The sequence below is a fragment of the Triticum dicoccoides genome, chromosome 4A, assembly GCF_002162155.2.
Source record: "Triticum dicoccoides isolate Atlit2015 ecotype Zavitan chromosome 4A, WEW_v2.0, whole genome shotgun sequence".
In the NCBI taxonomy this organism is placed as follows: domain Eukaryota; kingdom Viridiplantae; phylum Streptophyta; class Magnoliopsida; order Poales; family Poaceae; genus Triticum; species Triticum dicoccoides.
Window position 1 is genome coordinate 203,987,168 of NC_041386.1, and position 20,088 is coordinate 204,007,255.

Consider the following 20,088-nt stretch of genomic DNA (forward strand, 5'->3'; position numbering starts at 1 on the left):
CTTCCCTGCTTGCGTCCGCCGCACTGACTGCGAAAGTGGACATGCTAAAGCAGAACCTCGAGCGACCCGAGCAAGAGCTCGGGCGTGCCAAGAAGCAGCTCGAGGACAATGAAGGTAATAAATACCTTGTTTTTAAATATATGTAAAAAGGTGCAATTGCAAAGAATGACAGGATTATCGTGGCTATTTTAGGGGCCACGTCTGAAGTGGCGACCCTTAAGTAGGCGCTGGTCGAGGCCGAGAAGAGGGCGGCCTCGGAGCACACCGAGCGGGAGAAGTATGAGGCCGAGGTTGGCAAGGTGCGGCAAGAGCTCCAGGCTCTCATGGAAAAACATGAGAGTTTGGAGCTTGACTCAAAGACGCGAGCGTCCGAGCTCGTGGTGGCTATTGAAAATGCCAAGTCTGCCAAGGCCAAAACCCAGAAGACCCTCCAGGAGTTGGATGAGGTGAAGAAGATAGCGGCGGGTAAGGCATTCTTTATGCAAAGTAAACACATAAATGTGAGTTACTTGTTACTTACCCGAATCCAGAGCTCTCCAGGAGCGTTCATAGATCTTCTCCGGAGTGTGTCCGATGCCGCCACATTCTATCGAGCCGTGTAGGGCAGCTCGACAGAGAAGGTGTTCTGGTCTCAGTATGCTGAGGCCGGACACCCCGTGCCCCTGAGCGACCAGCTGAAGCAACGGTCGAGCTTCACAAGGCGGCTGAACAGGCCATGAAGGGCCTCATTGTTCGGCTGTGGCCTGGAGGGGCTCTGCCTGGGAGCTATTTCGGGCTGGTGCGGCGGTTGGTGGAGGCCTGTCCAAGGCTCGAAGTCATCAAGTGCTCCGTCTGCATTGAAGGTGCCCGTAGGGCCCTTGCCCGTGCTAAGGTGCACTGGGGCAAGATGGATGCTGAGAAGCTGGTGAAGGACGGGCCACCACCGGGGAAAGAGCATCGCAAGCCCGAGAATTACTATAAGGATGTTCTGAAGGGTGCCTGCCTTGTGGCGGATGAATGTTCTAGGGATGTAATTTTTGAGTGAAACTTGCTCGTTTTGTCCTGTGCGCTGAAAACTTGTTTATATGCGCTAAGCAATGCTGTTGGAATATAAAATATTACCTTCTGTGCGGCTGTTTATCAATTCTGAGAGATGGCGAGTCATCGGCTTCTGCCCCCGTGCCGCTAGTGCTGGGGTGTTCGGGGATAAACCTAAGCGCTCTTTTCCCCATGTTTGGGTCCTTCGAGGGAGGCGCTCAGCCCAACGAACAAGGCAATCGGACTATAATGCATGAACACTCTCACTTAGCCATAGAATTCTATAATTTTAAATTTCGGCGAAGCCCCTGGTATTCGGAAGACCGAGTTCGGGGCGCTATCCACGCCTTGGCCGGACAGAGCCGGCTCCTCGCCCTAAGCGGCATAAGTCTTTACGGACTCGATAAACCTCTCGAACAGTGACCAGCTCTCGCTTCATCATGACAGTCAGTTTAGCTTTCTCCACTGAGGTGCTCGACCCAGCTCAACTGGGCCACAATCGCAGTGGTTCCCCTAGTGCTACCTTAGCCGATATAGCGGAACGTAAGGCACCAAAACATAGGAGCCGGGCAAACCCAACTATTGACCCAAGACATGATTCAGAGCCGATGCATATAATGCTATAAGTTCGGGGTGCCGCACTTGTTAAAGTGTTCGGACTTCTCACACCATATTGAGGGGTACTAAAGCCCTTGGCGTATTTTGGCCGTACCAACGTGTATGGGTGCAACATGTCGTTAAGGAACATATATGAAGAAAAAAGGTAATGCAAAAATAGACGAAAGCTATGCATTGTTTATTAAAAAGGGCTGCGATCAAAGCAGAACGATACAAATAATGCGATAAGTGGAAGGTTGGACTAGTTAACATGTCCGTTCCAGGGGCAAGCTACGGAATAGTATGCGGAACAGGTATACTACTCGTGATAGAGACCACCTTGGAGTTCTGTACTGCGGCGTGGCTTGTCTGCTTCCCTGGTTCTTGCATCGTTTGTGCGGCAATTGAACTGCCGAACAGGCCTTCTGAAGGATGGAGTCCTGAAAGTAAGAGAAAATTAAAAAAAATCGGCAGCCCCTGGTACGGTTTAAGCCGTATTTTTGGGCGTGCCGTGATGGTGCCCCTCCCCCTGTAGCCATGGTATCTCTAGAGCGTAGTTATGTACGCGAAGTACTGGCGTCACCTTTTTGCGAGGGTTGGGGTTGGGGCCGCATTGCTACGCCTGCTCGGATCGTGCCAGGCGGTCTTGTTGTAGGTTACTCCGGGCGCGCTTGACGGTGTCCGGTCGTTTAGTGGTCGGACTAGAGAACTGCCTGGAGAGGCTGCTTTGTACTTCTGCTGCAAGGGCCGCCGTGTGCTCCTCCGTTCAGAGGGAGCGTTCGGTGTTTCCATTGACCGTAATTACTCCTCGAGGGCCTGGCATCTTGAGCTTAAGGTATGCGTAATGTGGTACCGCATTGAACTTAGTGAATGCAGTTCGCCCGAGCAGTGCGTGATAACCACTGCGAAACGGGACTATGTCGAAGATTAACTCCTCGCTTCGGGAATTATCTGGGGATCCGAAGACCACTTCAAGTGTGACTGAGCCTGTACAGTTGGCCTCTACACCTGGTGTTACACCTTTAAAGGTCGTTTTGGTGGGCTTAATCCTCGAGGGATCTATGCCCATTTTCCGCACTGTATCCTGGTAAAGCAGGTTCAGGCTGCTGCCGCCATCCATAAGGACTCTAGTGAGATGAAATCCGTCAATAATTGGGTCTAGAACCAATGTGGCGAATCCTCTATGACGGATGCTAGTGGGATGGTCCCTTCGATCAAAGGTGATCGGGCAGGAGGACCATGGGTTGAACTTTGGGGCGACTGGCTCTACCGCGTATACGTCCCTTAACGCGCGCTTCCGCTCCCTTTTGGGGACGTGGGTTGCGTATATCATGTTCATCGTCCGCACTTGTGGGGGAAAACCCTTCTGTCCACTGTTGTTCGGCGGTTGGGGCTCCTCGTCGTCATCGCTATGCAGCCCCTTGTCTTCATTTTTGGCGTTTAACTTGCTTGCCTGATTGAACACCCAACTATCCCTGTTGGTGTGATTGGCTGGCTTTTCGGGGGTGCCATGTATCTGGCACGAGTGGTCGAGTATTCTGTCCAAACTGGACGGGCCCCTAGGATTCCTTTTGAATGGCTTTTTCCGCTGACCGGATTTAGAGCCTTTGAATCCTGCATTAACTGCCGTATCCTCAGCATTGTCGCTGTTAATGCGACGCTTCTGCTTGTTGTGACGCAACCTGCCACTACTGTGCCTGGTGTCCGAATTACCAGGGTTCTTGGTCATATTTTTGCTACGAGCAAGCCAGTTGTCTTCTCCCGTGCAAAAGCGGGTCATGAGTGTCGTGAGTGCTGCCATAGATTTCGGCTTTTCCTGTCCAAGGTGCCGGGCCAGCCACTCATCACGGATATTGTGCTTGAAGGCTGCTAGGGCCTCAGCGTCCGGACAGTCGACTATTTGATTTTTCTTTGTTAGGAACCATGTCCAGAATCGCATGGCCGATTCCTCTGGCTGCTGAATTACGTGACTTAGGTCATCGGCGTCTAGGGGTCGCACATAAGTGCCCTGGAAATTGTTGAGGAATGCGGCTTCCATGTCCTCCCAACAACTGATTGATCCTATTGGCAAGTTGTTAAGCCAATGCCGAGCTGGTCCTTTAAGCTTGAGTGGGAGGTATTTGATGGCATGGAAATCGTCGCCGCGGGCCATGTGGATATGAAGGAGATAATCCTCGATCCATACCGCAGGATCTGTTGTGCCATCATATGATTCGATGTTTACGAGTTTGAAACCCTCGGGGATTTGATGATTCATTATTTCGTCTGTAAAGCAGAGTGGGTGTGCGGCGCCTCTGTACTGGGCTATATCATGACATAGCTCCAATGAGCCTTGTCTACTGTGTTCGGCCCCGCTGAATTTGTGGCTGGCGTGATGGTTACCGTCTCGAGCCGTGGGGCGCCCACGCGATCCGTAGATCGATCTTGTTTGCCTTGCCTTGTCCTCCAACATGTCTCGTAAGTCCGGCGCATATTCCGTGCCTTGGTACGGGGTGCGGCTTGAGTGGAGGGCCGAGAGGCCTCTCTGTCGCGACCACGAGGTGGCCGGTCGTCCGCATCAAGTGCTTCCTCCTCTAATCGGGGTAGCAACCTGCGCTTTGGGTAGCTCTTGGAGGGGCGTTCGAGTTCATGCTCTTCGGCCGCAAGGACTTCAGCTCTAAGTTGTTGCTGTTTTTTCTTGTGGCTTCTTGCCGTGGCCATAAGCCTGCGTTGAAAACGCTCTTGCTCGACGGGATCCTCTGGCACGACGAATTCATCGTTGTCGAGGCTTGCCTCGTCTTCGGAGGGAGGCATATAATTATCGTCCTCGACCTCTCTGTCTGCCGCTTTCTCATGAGGGCTGGTTTCTCCATCCTCCTGTGCTACATCTTGCTGGAGGGGGTTTTCTTCGGCGCTTTCTGGAGTATTATTATCTGCCGTGCTAGAATCACCGTGTTTGTTTTGGCGAGATTTTGAGCGGCGCCGCTGACACTGGCGCTTAGGCTGTTTCTTGGAGGGGTCATCCTTCGTTGTTCCATCGCCATCTCCTTCTTTTGGGGTGTCCACCATGTATATGTCATATGATGAGGTGGCTTTCCAGGGCCTAGTAGGTGCTGGTTCTTCATCATCTCCTTCATCGGCGTCCATACCGTCGATGTCTTCGGAGTCGAAGTTGAGCATGTCGGTTAAGTCGTCGACAGTGGCTACAAAGTGGGTGGTGGGTGGGCTTTGAATTTCTTCATCGTCCGTATCCCAACCTTGCTGACCATAGTCCGGCCAGGGCTCTCCTGATAAAGAGAGAGACTTCAGTGACTTCAGGATATCGCCAAGAGGCGAGTGCTGAAAGATGTCCGCGGCAGTGAACTCCATGACCGATGCCCAATCGGATTCGATCGGTAGGGGCGCGGAGGGTTCGGAGTCCGAAGAGGAGTCCGGCTCCTTGGTGTCACGATTCTCGCAGAGTACGGGGCTGGTGTTCGGCTCAATCGCCGTTGGGGTCGCAGCCCCCGAGGTGGCGTCCAACCGCCCATCCTCGATCGGCGCAGTTGGCTCCGAATTAACGGTCGGAGCTGACGCGGGTGCGGCCTCCAGGGCGCTGTTCGGCGGCAGAGCTATATCATGCTCGTCGTGACAGTGCGGCACGCTCGGCAGTGGCTCGAATCCGTCGAAGATCAAGTCCCCACGGATGTCAGCCGTGTAGTTTAAACTTCCAAATCGGACCTGCGCCCAGGGGCGTAGCTTTCGATCTGCTCCAGACGGCCAAGCGAATTGGCCCGCAGTGCGAAGCCGCTGAAGACAAAGATCTGTCCGGGGAGGAAGGCCTCACCCTGGACTGCATCACTATTGATGATCGTAGGAGCCATCGAGCCTGACGGCGACGACACAGAGGAACTCTCAATGAAAGCACCAATGTCGGTGTCAAAACCAGCGGATCTCGGGTAGGGGGTCCCGAACTGTGCGTCTAGGCCGGATGGTAACAGGAGACAAGGGACACTAAATTTTACCCAGGTTCGGGCCCTCTCGATGGAGGTAAAACCCTACGTCCTGCTTGATTAATATTGATGATATGGGTAGTAGAAGAGTAGATCTACCACGAGATCGAGGAGGCTAAACCTTAGAAGCTAGCCTATGGTATGATTGTTGATGTGTGCGTTGTCCTACGGACTAAAAACCCTCCGATTTATATAGACACCGGAGAGGGTTAGGGTTACACAAAGTCAGTTACAATGGTAGGAGATCTTCATATCTGTATCGCCAAGCTTGCCTTCCACGCCAAGGAAAGTCCCTTCCGGACACGGGACGGAGTCTTCAATCTTGTATCTTCATAGTCGAGGAGTCCGGCTGAAGGTATAGTCCGGCTATCCGAACACCCCTTAATCCAGGACTCCCTCAATGAACATCATCATTAATATTTTCATTAGGTTCATGTTCACTACTAGATTGTGTTTCAGCATCAGACATAGAAATATCATTTGGATTATCAAGTGGTTCAGCAATAGGTTCACTAGAAGTTTGCACAGTTCTATCATTTTTCTTCTTCTTCTTTTTAGAAGAACTAGGAACATCAATATTATTTCTTTGAGAATCTTGCTCGATTCTCTTAGGGTGGCCTTCAGGATACAAAGGTTCCTGAGTCATTCTACCAGTTCTAGTAGCCACTCTAACAGCATAATCATTTTTCTTACTATTCATTTCATCAAGCACTTCTTTTTGAGCGTTAAGTACTTGTTCTACTTGAGTGGTAAACATAGAAGCATGTCTGCTAACAAGTTTAAGTTCACCTCTAATATTAGCCATATAAGCACCCAAGCGTCTAATCATATAAGCATTTTCTTTTAATTGTCTACCAAAATAAGCATTGAAGTCGTCTTGCTTAAACATAAAGTTATCAAACTCATCCAAGCACTGACTAGCAATTTTACTAGGAGTGACTTCAGCTTTATCATATCTATAGAGAGATTTACCTTTACTACCTGTGTCGAGATATCGGGATCAGGAGGTTCTTCAATAAATAAAGAAGTAAGATCATATGTTTCTTCAACAGGCGGTGAATTAAGACCATGTATTTCTTCAATAGGAGGTAAATTCTTAACATCTTTAGCTTTAATACCTTTTTCTTTCATAGATTTCTTTGCCTCTTGCATATCTTCGGGACTGAGAAATAGAACACCTCTCTTTTTCGGAGTTGGTTTAGGAATAGGTTCAGTAACTAGAGCAGGAGTTGGCTCAGGAGGTGCCCAATTATTTTCATTTGTGAACATATTATTCAATAGGATTTCAGCTTCATCCGGTGTTCTTTCCCTGAAAAGAGAACCAGCACAACTATCCAGGTAATCTCTGGAAGCATCGGTTAGTCCATTATAAAAGATATCAAGTATTTTAGGTTTCTTAAGAGGATGATCAGGCAAAGCATTAAGTAACTTGAGAAGCCTCCCCCAAGCTTGTGGGAGTCTCTCTTCTTTAATTTGCACAAAGTTGTATATTTCCCTCAAAGCAGCTTGTTTCTTATGAGCAGGGAAATATTTAGCAGAGAAGTAATAAATCATATCCTAGGGACTACGCACACAACCAGGATCAAGAGAATTAAACCATATCTTATCATCACCCTTTAATGAGAACGGAAATATTTTGAGTACATAGAATTAACACGATCTCTCATCATTAGTGAATAGGGCAGCTATATCATTTAACTTAGTAAGATGTGCCACAATAGTTTCATATTCATAGCCATAAAACAGATCAGATTCGACCAAAGTAATTATATCTGGATCAACAGAGAATTCATAATCCTTATCATGAACACAAATAGGTGCAGCAGCAAAAGCAGGGTCGGGTTTCATTTTATCTCTAAGTGATTCTTTCTTCCATTTAACTAATAACCTCTTAAGCTCATATCTATCTTTGCAAGCTAAAATAGCGGCAGAAGATTCCATATCAAAAAGATAACCCTCAGGAATAACAGGCATATTTTCATCATCACTATCATCATCGTATTCAGATTCAATAATTTCTTTTTCTCTAGCCCTAGCAATTTGTTCATCAAGAAATTCACCGAGGGGCACAGTAGTATCAGGCATAGAAGCAGTTTCATCATAAGTGTCATGCATAGCAGAAGTGCCATCATCAATAAGATGCGACATATCAGAACGGATAGCAGAAGCAGGTGTAGGTGTCGCAAACTTACTCATAACAGAAGGTGAATCAAGTGCAGAGCTAGATGGCAGTTCCTTACCTCCCCTCGTAGTTGAGGGATAGATCTTGGTTTTTTGATCTCTCAAGTTCTTCATAGTGTCCAGCAGATATAAATCCCAAGTGACTCAAAGAATAGAGCTATGCTCCCTAGCAACGGCGCCAGAAATTTGTCTTGATAACCCACAAGTATAGGGGATCGCAACAGCTTTCGAGGGTAGAGTATTCAACCCAAATTTAATGATTCGACACAAGGGGAGCCAAAGAATATTCTCAAGTATTAGCAGCTGAGTTGTCAATTCAACCACACCTAGAAACTTAGTATCTGCAGCAAAGTGTTTAGTAGCAAAGTAATATGATAGTGGTGGTAGCGGCAACAAAAGTAAAGACAGCAAAAGTAATGTTTTTGGTATTTTATAGTGATTGTAACAGTAGCAGCGGGAAAGTAAATAAGTGTAAACCAGTATATGGAAAACTCGTAGGCACCGGATTAGTGATGGATAATTATGCCGGATGCGGTTCATCATGTAACAGTCATAACATAGGGTGACACAGAACTAGCTCCAATTCATCAATGTAATGTAGGCATGTATTCCGTATATAGTCATACATGCTTATGGAAAAGAACTTGCATGACATCTTTTGTCCTACCCTCCCGTGGCAGCGGGGTCCTACTGGAAACTAAGGGATATTAAGGCCTCCTTTTAATAGAGAACCGGAACAAAGCATTAACACATAGTGAATACATGAACTCCTCAAACTATGGTTATCACCGGGAGTGGTCCCGATTATTGTCACTTCGGGGTTGCGGATCATAACACATAGTAGGTGACTATAGACTTGCAAGATAGGATCAAGAACTCACATATATTCATGAAAACATAATAGGTTCAGATCTGAAATCATGGCACTCGGGCCCTAGTGACAGGCATTAAGCATAGCAAAGTCATAGAAACATCAATCTTAGAACATAGTGGATACTAGGGATCAAACCCTAACAAAACTAACTCGATTACATGATAAATCTCATCCAACCCATCACCGTCCAGCAAGCCTACGATGGAATTACTCACGCACGGCTGTGAGCATCATGAAATTGGTGATGGAGGATGGTTGATGATGACGACGGCGACGAATGCCCCTCTCCGCAGCCCCGAACGGACTCTAGATCAGCCCTCCCGAGAGGTTTTAGGGCTTGGCGGCGGCTCCGTATCATAAAACATGATGATTTCTTCTCTCTAATTTTTTTCTCTACGAAAGCAAATATATAGAGTTGGAGTTGGCGTCGGAGGGCATCCAGGGGGCCCACGAGGTAGGGGGGCGCGTCCTAGGGGGGGCACCCTCGTGAGAAGGGTGTCGGCCCCCTGCTCTTCATCTTTCGTGAGTATTTTTTATTATTTTTTCTAAGATGTTCTGTGGAGTTTCAGGTCATTCCGAGAATATTTGTTTTCTGCACATGAAACAACATCATGGCAATTCTGCTGAAAACAGCGCCAGTCCGGGTTAGTTCCATTCAAATCATACAAGTTAGAGTCCAAAACAAGGGCAGAAGTGTTTGGAAAAGTAGATACGACGGAGACGTATCAAACTGCCAGGTGTTCCACCTGACAGGGATGTCGAGTTCGTGATAGACCTTGTTCCAGGAACCGTCCCAATTTCTAGAAGACTTTATAACATGGCACCCTTAGAACTAGCCGAGCTTAAGAAACAACTCGATGAGTCCTTGAAAAAGGGTTTCATCCGTCCTAGTTCTTCTCCTTGGGCTTGCCCTGTCCTCTTTGTCAAGAAGAAGGATGGAACGGATTGGATGGTTGTAGATTACCGACCTGTCAACTTGGACACTATCAAGAACAAGTATCCGCTCCCCAGGATCAACGATTTGTATGATCAGCTCGCTGGATCCTCAGTCTTCTCCAAAATGTATTTGAGGTTGGGCTACCATCAAATCAAAATAAAAAACAAGGACATTCCCAAAACTGCCTTTGTTACTCGTTATGGCCAATACGAGTACACCGTCATGTCCTTCGGTTTAACCAATGCCCAAGCCACCTTCTCTCGGTTAATGAACTCGATCTTCATGGAGTATTCGGATAAATTCGTCGTGGTATACCTTGACGACATACTCATCTACTCCAAGAATGAGGAGGAACATGCCGAACATCTAAGGCTGGTATTGACGAAACTTCGAGAGCATCGCCTTTATACCAAATTCTCCAAATGTGAATTTTGGTTGCCAGAAGTGACCTACCTAGGCAATGTAATATGTGGTAAGGGTATTGCTGTCAATCCCGAGCGAGTTCAAGCCGTCGTTGATTGGACGCCACCTGAAACGGTCAAGCAAGTTCGGAGCTTCCTTGGCTTAGCGAGCTATTGTTGCCGCTTCGTCGAGAATTTCTCCAAGGTTGCTAAACCTCTAACTGAACTCCTCAAGAAAGATAAAAAGTTCGAGTAGACCCCATAGTGCGAGTTCAGCTTTCAGGAACTGAAAAAACGCCTGACATCTGCTCCCGTACTGGTACCACCAGATTTCTCCAAGGACTTTATTATCTATTGCGACGCCTCGCGACAAGGACTAGGTTGCATACTCATGCAAGATCGCCAGGTAATTTCCTATGCCTCACGGCAATTACACCCACATGAGGAAAACTATCCCACACATGATCTAGAGCTTGCAGCTGTAGTCCATGCACTCAAAACTTGGCGACATTACCTTCTTGGTAATCATTGCGAGATCTTCACCGATCACCAAAGTCTGAAATACATCTTCACCCAACCGGATTTGAATCTCAAGAAAAGACGTTGGGTCGAGTTGATCACAGATTACGACTTAGGAATAACTTACACACCGGGAAAAGCCAATGTCATGGCTGATGCACTAAGTCGTAAATCCTATTGTAACAATCTGATGTTACAACAAGGTCAACCACTTCTCCATGAGGAATTTCCGAAGCTTGACCTTCACATTGTTCCACAAGGATTCCTATCCACCCTGGTGGCGAAACCTACCCTTACGGATCAGATCATCATAGCACAGAAGGTAGACCCGGGAATCTCCTGTATTAAGAGAAACATTAAGAAAGGAGTCGCGAATTGTTTCTCCGTTGATGATCAAGGTGTCATATTCTTTGGAAACCGCTTAGTGGTTCCAAGGCATGAAACCTGAGGCGGCTGATTCTTAAGGAAGCTCATGAATCCCCTCTCACCATTCATCCCGGTAGTACTAAAATGTATCAAGACCTACGCCAGAGGTTTTGGTGGACTATGATGAAGAGAGAAATTGCTCAATACATTGCTAGTTGCGATGTCTGTCGTCGTGTTAAAGCACAGCATCAACGGCCTGCTAGCACCCTTCAACCTTTGGCTATTCCTGAATGGAAATGGGATAAAATCAGTATGGATTTCATTACCGGGTTTCCCAGGACCAAGAAAGGGAATAATGCCATCTTCGTCGTTGTCGATCGTCTTTCCAAAGTAGCCCACTTCCTACTTGTTCGTGAGAGTATCACCGCTAGCCAACTAGCTAACTTATACATCTCCCGAATAGTGTCTCTTCATGGTGTTCCAATGGAAATTAACTCAGACCGTGGGAGTCTCTTCACCTCTCGATTTTGGGAAAGTTTCCAAAATGCTATGGGGACTCGTCTCTCTTTTAGCACCGCCTTCCACCCTCAATCAAGTGGTCAAGTAGAGCGAGTAAATCAAATTCTGGCGGATATGCTCCGAGCTTCTGTCATCTCATTCGGAATGGGTTGGGAGAAATGCCTTCCATTCGCGGAGTTCGCTTATAACAATAGTTATCAAGCTAGCTTGGGCAAAGCTCCTTTCGAAGTTCTCGATGGACGAAAATGTCGAACGCCTCTTAACTGGTCAGAAATCGGGGAAAGACAACTCTTTGGCCCGGATATGATTCAGGAAGCAGAAGAGCAGGTTCGCATTATTAATGAGAAATTGAAAACAGCCCAATCTCGTCAAAAGAACCAATATGACCTCAAACATAAGCTCATGAGCTATGAAGTCGGTAAGAAGGCATACCTTTGGGTTACTCCTTTAAAGGGAACCCATCGATTCGATATCAAAGGCAAATTGGCTCCTCGTTACATTGTAGCCTTTCGCATTCTTGCCAAACAAGGAGAAGTTGCCTATCAATTGGAACTACCTTCGCATCTTTCTTGAGTTCACGATGTCTTCCATGTTTCTCAACTTAGGCGTTGCTTCACGGATCCTATCCGTGGAGTGGACCACGAAGCGCTTGATCTCCAAGATAATCTCACATATTGGGAATATCCCGTTCGTATCCTTGATCAATCCGAGCGTACCACTCGACGCCATAACATCAAGTTTCTCAAGGTTCAATGGTAACACCACTCTGAAAAAGAAGCCACTTGGGAGAGGGAGGATCGTCTTTGACTTGAGTACCCCACCTTCTTTGCAACGGATCATAAATATTGGGACGAGATTCTTTTGAGTGGGGGTGAGTTGTCACACCCTAGCTAGTTCATGCATTAGAGTGTTGCATCATGTCTACTTTTCCAGAAAACTGAAATGGGGAAGGCAGAACCCCTAGCACCCCTTGGAAACAACTAGGGTTTACTAAAATTATTTTCAATGAACCCAAAATGCCCTTCATAAATGTTCACCATCTTTGGTCCTGGCTAAACCCTCTGCCAAAAATGGTTTCATATTTTTGGAGGCCATTCTGGATTTTTGCACCAAGCCGTTAGTATTTGCATTTGGGCAATTTAAATCCTATAAATATTTTAAAATGCCCAAATAATCCTGAAGGTATTGTTAGGCTGTTGAGAATATTTTCAAATGTGCCTCTGAATAATTTCAGGTTTTTCCTAAATGGAATAGTATTTTTACTATTTCAAAACACAGAACAGGAACAAATAAAAAAATAAAAATAAAAAGCAGAGAGCAGATGACTTACCAGGCGCTCACCTGGCAGGCCCACCTAGCCGGCCCAGCCCAGCAACCGCTCCAGCGAGCTGCTTGACTCGGCCAGGCAGGCAGGCAGGTGCTCAACATCGGCACCAGCGCACGCCACGCAGGTGCGCGCCGCCCTACTTCCTCCCTTTGCCGTTCTACTGCCTTGGGTCAGTCACCCACTCCTCCCCCGAGCTCGCAAACACACCCCTTCCTCCCCAGCTCCTCTCCCTCGCTCTCCCGCACCATGGCCGACGCTGCCGCGCCAGCTCCACCATGAAACCCGCGTCCGCCGTCGTCCCTGTGCTGCACTGCCATGTCCGTTCGCTCCGCAGATGTCAACTACGTCGAGCAGGCTGAGCCCCGAGCGCTCACCCGCTTTGGAGTCGCCCCTGAGGCCGTCTTCCCCAACTCCGGCCGCCGAGATCGCCATCGTCGCCGCGCTCAGCTCCGGCCTTCCCCGAGCCTGCTTCGATGCCTGCTGCAATCGCCATGAGCCCTGCTCCGTCCTCCCCCTCTCTGTTACCTCTCTCATGCACTGTATGCACTTCACCACGCTCACCCGCACCCATCGCCGCCGAGCTCGTCACCGACGTGACTCCGGCCATCCACCGTCCACACCATCGCGTCTAACACACTCACCGCACTCGCAGGAACCCGTAGCACCACTCCACGCACCTCGCCGTTACCCTTAGCCTCGGGTTCGACCTCACCCGAGCTCCGGCAGCTGCACAGCTCGTCGCCGGCCATGTTTCCGACCACCCCGAGTTCCACCACTGCCACCCAACGACGCGGCTTGCTCCCAACTACACGTAGATGCTCTCCGGCGTCCATTTGGTAGCCGGAGCATGAAACCCGCACTGCCCTGCCGCGTCTGGCCTCCCCGACGGCTAAGCGCCGGCGAGTTTGACCCTGTTTGACACTGGTTGACCCCGTGTGGGCCCAGGTTGACTCCCCCTGAGTCTATGGCAAGTGGGATCGCTCTGCTAATTAACTTAGTTTAGCACTAACTAAATTTAGTTAGTTAATTAACTACTGACACGCGGGACCCACTGGTCAGGTTTGAACTGGACCGGCTCCGTTGATCGCTGACGTTACCCTGACGCAATGCGGACGCATTAGTTCAATTACTGGAATTATTCTTATATAAGAAATTCCAGAAAATACTACAAACTTCAAAAATTCATAACTTTTAATCTGTAGCTCCAAATGCAAAGATTTGTATATGAAATTTGATCAAAAAAATTCAATCTTTCCATCTATAATGGTTTCATGCATGACATAACAATTTAACCCTGCTGTTTAGGTGAAACAAGCTAATGCACTTATAAGACTTAATAACATAAGCTTTCATTTGAACCTTTGATTCAAATGGACTCAAACCAACTTGTTTCACAATGCATTAGCCAGGACACCTCATATTGCCATGTCCTAGAATACATCATATTGTTGCATATTGCCACGTGATGATTGTGTTCTGTGATGTCATTCATGGTAGGTTCTGCCTCCGAGGATATTCTCGAGTATCCGACTGAAGGGCAGTACCCTACTACTACTCCATCAGGCAAGCAACCCCATTGATCATATCGATACAATCCCATGTTCTTGCTCCTGCTCTCAATTACTGCATTAAGACAACAACGTTTCAAACTACTGTGTGCTGTGGTAGTTGAACCCTTATCCTCTGCATGACCTGTCATTGCCAAAGTAACTAGATGAAACCCACTAGCATGTGTAGGAGTTGTTTGAGCCATGTATGTGTTTCCTACCTTGCTATGCCTGCTATTCATAGAGTTGTGTCAGGTTTGGTTCATCTGGGTGATGGGCTAGAGTGAAATGAATACGTCGGTAATCTGAGGGATGTGTTGAACATGATTTGGTAAAGGTATCGATGAGAGGCCATGTAGGAGTACATAATGGGTTGTTTCATTGAGGCCATCCTTAAGAACTGAGATCTATATGTGTGATTCAAGAATCAGTTACTACCATACATTGGGCCCGAAACCAATGGACCCTCTCAGCTTCTTAACCACCCTAGTTCTCTGTCCAGAAGTTGCAACTAGTTTCTGGTGTTTATAGGTTATGTGTTGGCGGCCGTGCGTAGTGCTGACCCTAGGGGTGGGCTATGATGCGGTAGATACACCGTGGCACGGTGTACCGAGTCGCCCGTTTGGTGTCTCGGGAACCCTGTACACATCGTTCGGGGTCGTATATGGAAAATTCGGCCGGACTCCCTGCGGATGGAACCTGGATAGGCGATAAACCTGGACAAGAGACTTGAGTGTTTAGGTAGGCCGTGGCCGACACCCGCGTCGGGCTTCCGCTTGAAGGTTGCCGAGTACATGTCATGTAAACGGCGGTAAGTGGTGAGAGCGTGTATGAAGAAGTACACCCCTACAGGGTTAACATCATCTATTCGAATAGCCACGTTCGCGGTAAAGGACTACTTAGTTGCCTATACAGTTCATAGACAAGTTAATGGTTACTACTAAAAGACTCAAGATAAGTGTCAGTACCGTGGATGGCCCTCTTGTAGGATGACGAGGGAGGATCCACGGTGGAGTATTGTGTTGGTGATTAGTGGACTCGTGTGCAAAAACTATTTTACAAGTGGTGTCTCGTAGGATAGCTTAGCTAAGAGTCAAAACTGGCTTGCTGCAATAACTCCACCACCTTCTTGAGAATGAGCATGTATAGTAGGATCTGTTGTAAGACTTGCTGAGTACCTTTGTACTCATGTTACTTTAATTACTGTTTTTAGACGACAACACCGCCCCCTCCGATGGGTTTTACGTAGACCTCGACGTCGATGAGTGACTTGCCACACAGGTGGTGGTTCTGGCCATGGAGAGCCCTATGTAGATAGAAAGGCTTCGTCAAGCCTTGTTCCTTTCTAGTGTCTGTACTCAGACTAGTTTGCTTCCGCATGTGCTTGTATGCTTGTATGACTTGAGTGTCGGGTCATGTGACCCCTACCTGTATGAACATGTTATGTATGGCTCTCCAGAGCCTTTAAATAAAGTACTTTGAATTATAGAGTTTTGTTGTGATGCCATGTTGTATTTACACATATCGAGCATACTGTGTATGATTGAAATGCTTGGTATGTGTGGGATCCGACAATCTAGTTGTTTATCCTTGGCAACCTCTCTTATGGGGAAATGTAGTCTAGTGCTTCCATGAGCCATAGTAGTCCGCTACAGCCCGATTCACCGGAGTCCTACTAGCCCAGCACTACTGCTCAGGACACTTGACTGGCCGGCATGTGTTTCACTTTGTTCCTGTGTCTGTCCCTTCGGGGAAATGTCACGTGGTGACATCCAGAGTCCTGCCTAGCCTCCTACAGCCCGGGTTCCCGGAGTCCTATTAGCCCAGTACTACAGCCCGGATTCACATGCTGCTGACCGACATGCTCGATGTGATTCATGTATGCCTATCCCCATAGGTTTGTGCCGCTTTGGGTTCACGACTAGCCATGTCGGCCTGGGTTCTCTGTCATATGGATGCTAGAGACACTATCATATCCGTGAGACAAAAGGCGCAAACGGTCCCGGGCCATGGTAAGGCGACACCTGAGGGAATACCGTGCGTGAGGCCGCAAAGTGATATGAGGTGTTACCAGCTAGATCGATGTGACTTGGAATCGGGGTCCTGATACAAATGTCATGAGAACTGAGAAAATTTGGGTGCTTATGAAACCACCGATTGGCTATAACTTTCTTACCATGTCCTGTTTCCTAAATAGACATTTAGATTGAAAACAGTGAAGGTCTAAAAAAGAGTGTCGAAAGAGCCACAGTTGAATGGTTAATTCTAGTACATTATATGCGGGCTTCCAATGTGCATGAAATTATCACCTTTATATACAACTTCTCCAAACATAGAAAGTATTGTAGCAAGCCAATAGTATTGTTTAGATCAGAACTATTCATATGGATATGTAAGATCTTGACAGAATCTAGCACCATCGATAGGCTATCCATGGACAAACTCTTCATTGAGCATAGAACATAATATTAGTACAAAAAGTGTACTCCAAGATGAGATAGAACTTATGCGTAGAAATTTAAAATGCAGCTTATGATTACAAGTGCAGATGATAATAACACTACCTGAAGAACCGTGGAGCCAAACACCATCTTGAAATGAGCACAGAGATCATGTATTACACCCAAGGTCTCCAGTTTAGGCGCAGAGACGATAGTTATTTCTGAGGGTGAATAATGAGAATCAAGGATCAACCTTTGAAGTGAAGGGGCATATTCGATGATGAGCTGCCTTCAGTCAAAATAAATTCCAATTCTTACAAGGTTAGGTGACTTTATTTGGAGACAATAGATTATAACTTTCAAAACAAGGACCAAGCACTCCAGGGCAGGGCAACTGGAGTGGATGATGCTGTGTAATGAGACCTACGACATACGAACCCGCACAAGTGAAAGTTTTTTGGACCAGATTGTCTGGTAGGTAGCACAGCGCAAAGGTGGCAGTGTGGAGACAGGAGGAAAAGCATGAGATGGACATCAGTGGTGAGGGTACAAGTACATGGCGTTTGTTATGTGGTATGTGATTTCGGGGGAAATAGTGGAACTCAAGCAGCTATAGTTTGGTGAATTCAAGGGATTTCGTCTAGGCATCCATCATGCAGGGCATACACAGGTAGCATGCCGGGATGCAGAGGCCTTGATTAGTGTCGGATTTTGGGTTCCTGCAAAACCCTTGAGGTTCGAACACTAGGGTGCGCATGAAGATCTCTCCCCCTCTCTAGCTCGCACACATCATGATCTCACGCCTAGCTCGACGAACCCAAGGAACATGAGACACAAGAGTTTATACTGGTTCGTACCACTGATGTGGTGTAATACCCTACCCCAGTGTGGTGTGATGGATTTCCTCTTGGGCTGAGGATCAACAGTTACAAGGGAAGAACAGCCTCCTGAGGGGAGGTGCTCTTGTGCTTGGTGAGTGTGGTGACTTTGGTGGAATGAATCCGGTCCCAGATGAGATGCCTCCCTACGGTGGTGGCTGGCCCTATCTATAGAGGCCCGGGTCCTCTTCCCAAATATTAGGCAGGAAGGGATCGCACAATGGCCAATTTGAAGGGGGACAACTAGTACGAGCTATCCTAACAAAAGATGGTCTTCGCCTACCAAAGGCTCTGGTGGTGACGCCGTCTTGGGCTCCACGATGACCTCCGTCCTGCTGGTCTTAGTCTTATTGCACCGATATAGAAACCTTTGCCTGATGCCTCGGGACTCCTCGCCTATGCTTGCCTCTTTAGCACCAAAGGGGAAACGAGGACACTACACGCGCTGGCACCCGCTTGGCTCCAGTCGTCATGGCTTGCGTCACAGAAACCTCACGAGGTGTCCCTTGCCTTGATCTCTCCGCCCACATGAGCTAGCCTGGTGTGGCCGCCCCTAAGGAGGTCTTGCATCGCCCGCCTCGCGAGGCTTGGCCCCTCGCGAGGGTCTTGAGTATTTTCTGGTGAAGATGGGTCGTACAAGGCCGCTGGTGGAGCCACACTGTGGGTCACATGCAGGCAAGTCTGGGGACCCCCGTTCCCAAAACACCGACAAATAGGACCTTGGTGGGAGGAGATGATGGCTCCGGGGAGTACTAAATCATTAAAGAGAGATAGCTGATGACGATCAAGATTAAGGGGCATGACGCACCATAGAGGGCGCCACTGAGTTGAGAGGACTTGGGTGATGCAGAAAATCCTTGGTTGGGAGAAGTGAGATGATCTCCCAAGGATGGCATCCAGGAGATCGCTGATGCGGTCCACCCGAGATTCTATGGGTTCCTCAGATCCATGGGGGCTTGCCGGTTCTCCCTGTGCTACCAGGTGCGGGATCTACAATAGGTGTGGCCATTGGCGGGAGCCTCATCTTCATGGTGCTGGGGTCAGCCGACTCCATTTTCCTTGAGGGTGTCGCGTTGAGCTCACGGATTTGAGTAGAGTAATGAATGATGATCCTAGTTATAGTGCGAGTGAAGAAGAAGGGGAGCTAGGGGTTTTACGTAGTAGTGAGGAATAAGGGGAGCTAGGTTTTTCTATAGGAGTGAGGTGAGAAATTTGGGGGTACGAGTGGAGCGAGCTGACGTGAGGTGGGTGGGAGTGAGGAGGAAGAAGAGCACCTAGGTTGTTTTCGGGGGCGTTGTGCTGGGTAGCGCCTCTCATTAAGTAAATATATGGGCTTTTGAATTGATTTTATTATTTTGGGTGGATGGGCTCTTCCGTCTTGGGCCTAGAGAAACAATTACTACTAGTACAGTGCAGACACTCTACAGCCACCCAAAAAAAAGGACTATAAGTAGAGTGGATACACTCCGCTTCTTGCTCCTCCTAGGTCACTGAAATGCCTCCACTACTGAATGTCATTTTACTTTGCTTCATCGACATGCGAGCCATGCAGCACGCGGGCCCAAATGCCATCCACCAAATTAGAAGGCGGTATGCAGGCGGATAGTCACCTCTGTCGTAGCGCCGTAGTAACGAGCCGACATATCACAAAACCCCACCTCCCCACCATCTAAGTTAGACGGACGAAGCAACCATAATTTCACTCTTCGCTAAATCCCCTTCTCCCTCACCATCTTCAAGAAAGCCAACTCTCGCTTTTGCCATCGTTCTTCTCTCCCAACGAGGGGAAGGTAAGCGCATCCGCGATGTTGATATATTTTCTTTCTAAAAAAACTTTTGCAAAGCAGTAACCGAACCTATTCTAAAGATAACTAACCTAGAAAATCAAACTAACCTAACTAACAGTACTAACTAACCTAATTAGTAGCAGTAGAAAAAAAGAAACTAACAGTACTAACTAACCTAATTACTAGCAGTAGAAGAAAAAGAAAAAAACAGGGGGGAGCTCACCGGAGTGGGTCGGCGGGGTGTCGGGGCGGCTAGGGTGTAGGGACGGCGGGGCCCCTGGTTGTCGAGGAGGTGGGGCGCCGGGGCGGCGAGGGCGTCGGGGTGGCGAGGGCATCGGGGTGTCGCGGGCGGCAAGGGCGTCGGGATGGCGCGGGCAGTGAGGGGTCGTGATGGCGAGGGCGTCGGGGCGGCGGGGTGGCACAGGAGGCGAGGGCGTTGGGGTGGCGTGGGCGGCAAGGGCGCCGGGGGTCGACGGCCTCGGGGGCGCGGTCCGGTGGGGGTCGGGGGCGTTGGGGTGGCGCGGGTGAGGTGAGGGAGGGAGATAGAGGAGGGTGGGGCGCGGGGCCGACCGTTTTTTAGTTATGTTTAATTTCTTTGTCGTCTGCTAGTAGACAACAAAGAGTGTAGCTAGTGGGGTGGGGCCGGGGGAAACAGCCGTTAGGTTGGCTATTCTCTTTCCCATCTGCTAGCGGACGGCAAAGAAACTGGTCGTTAGGTGGTTCTCA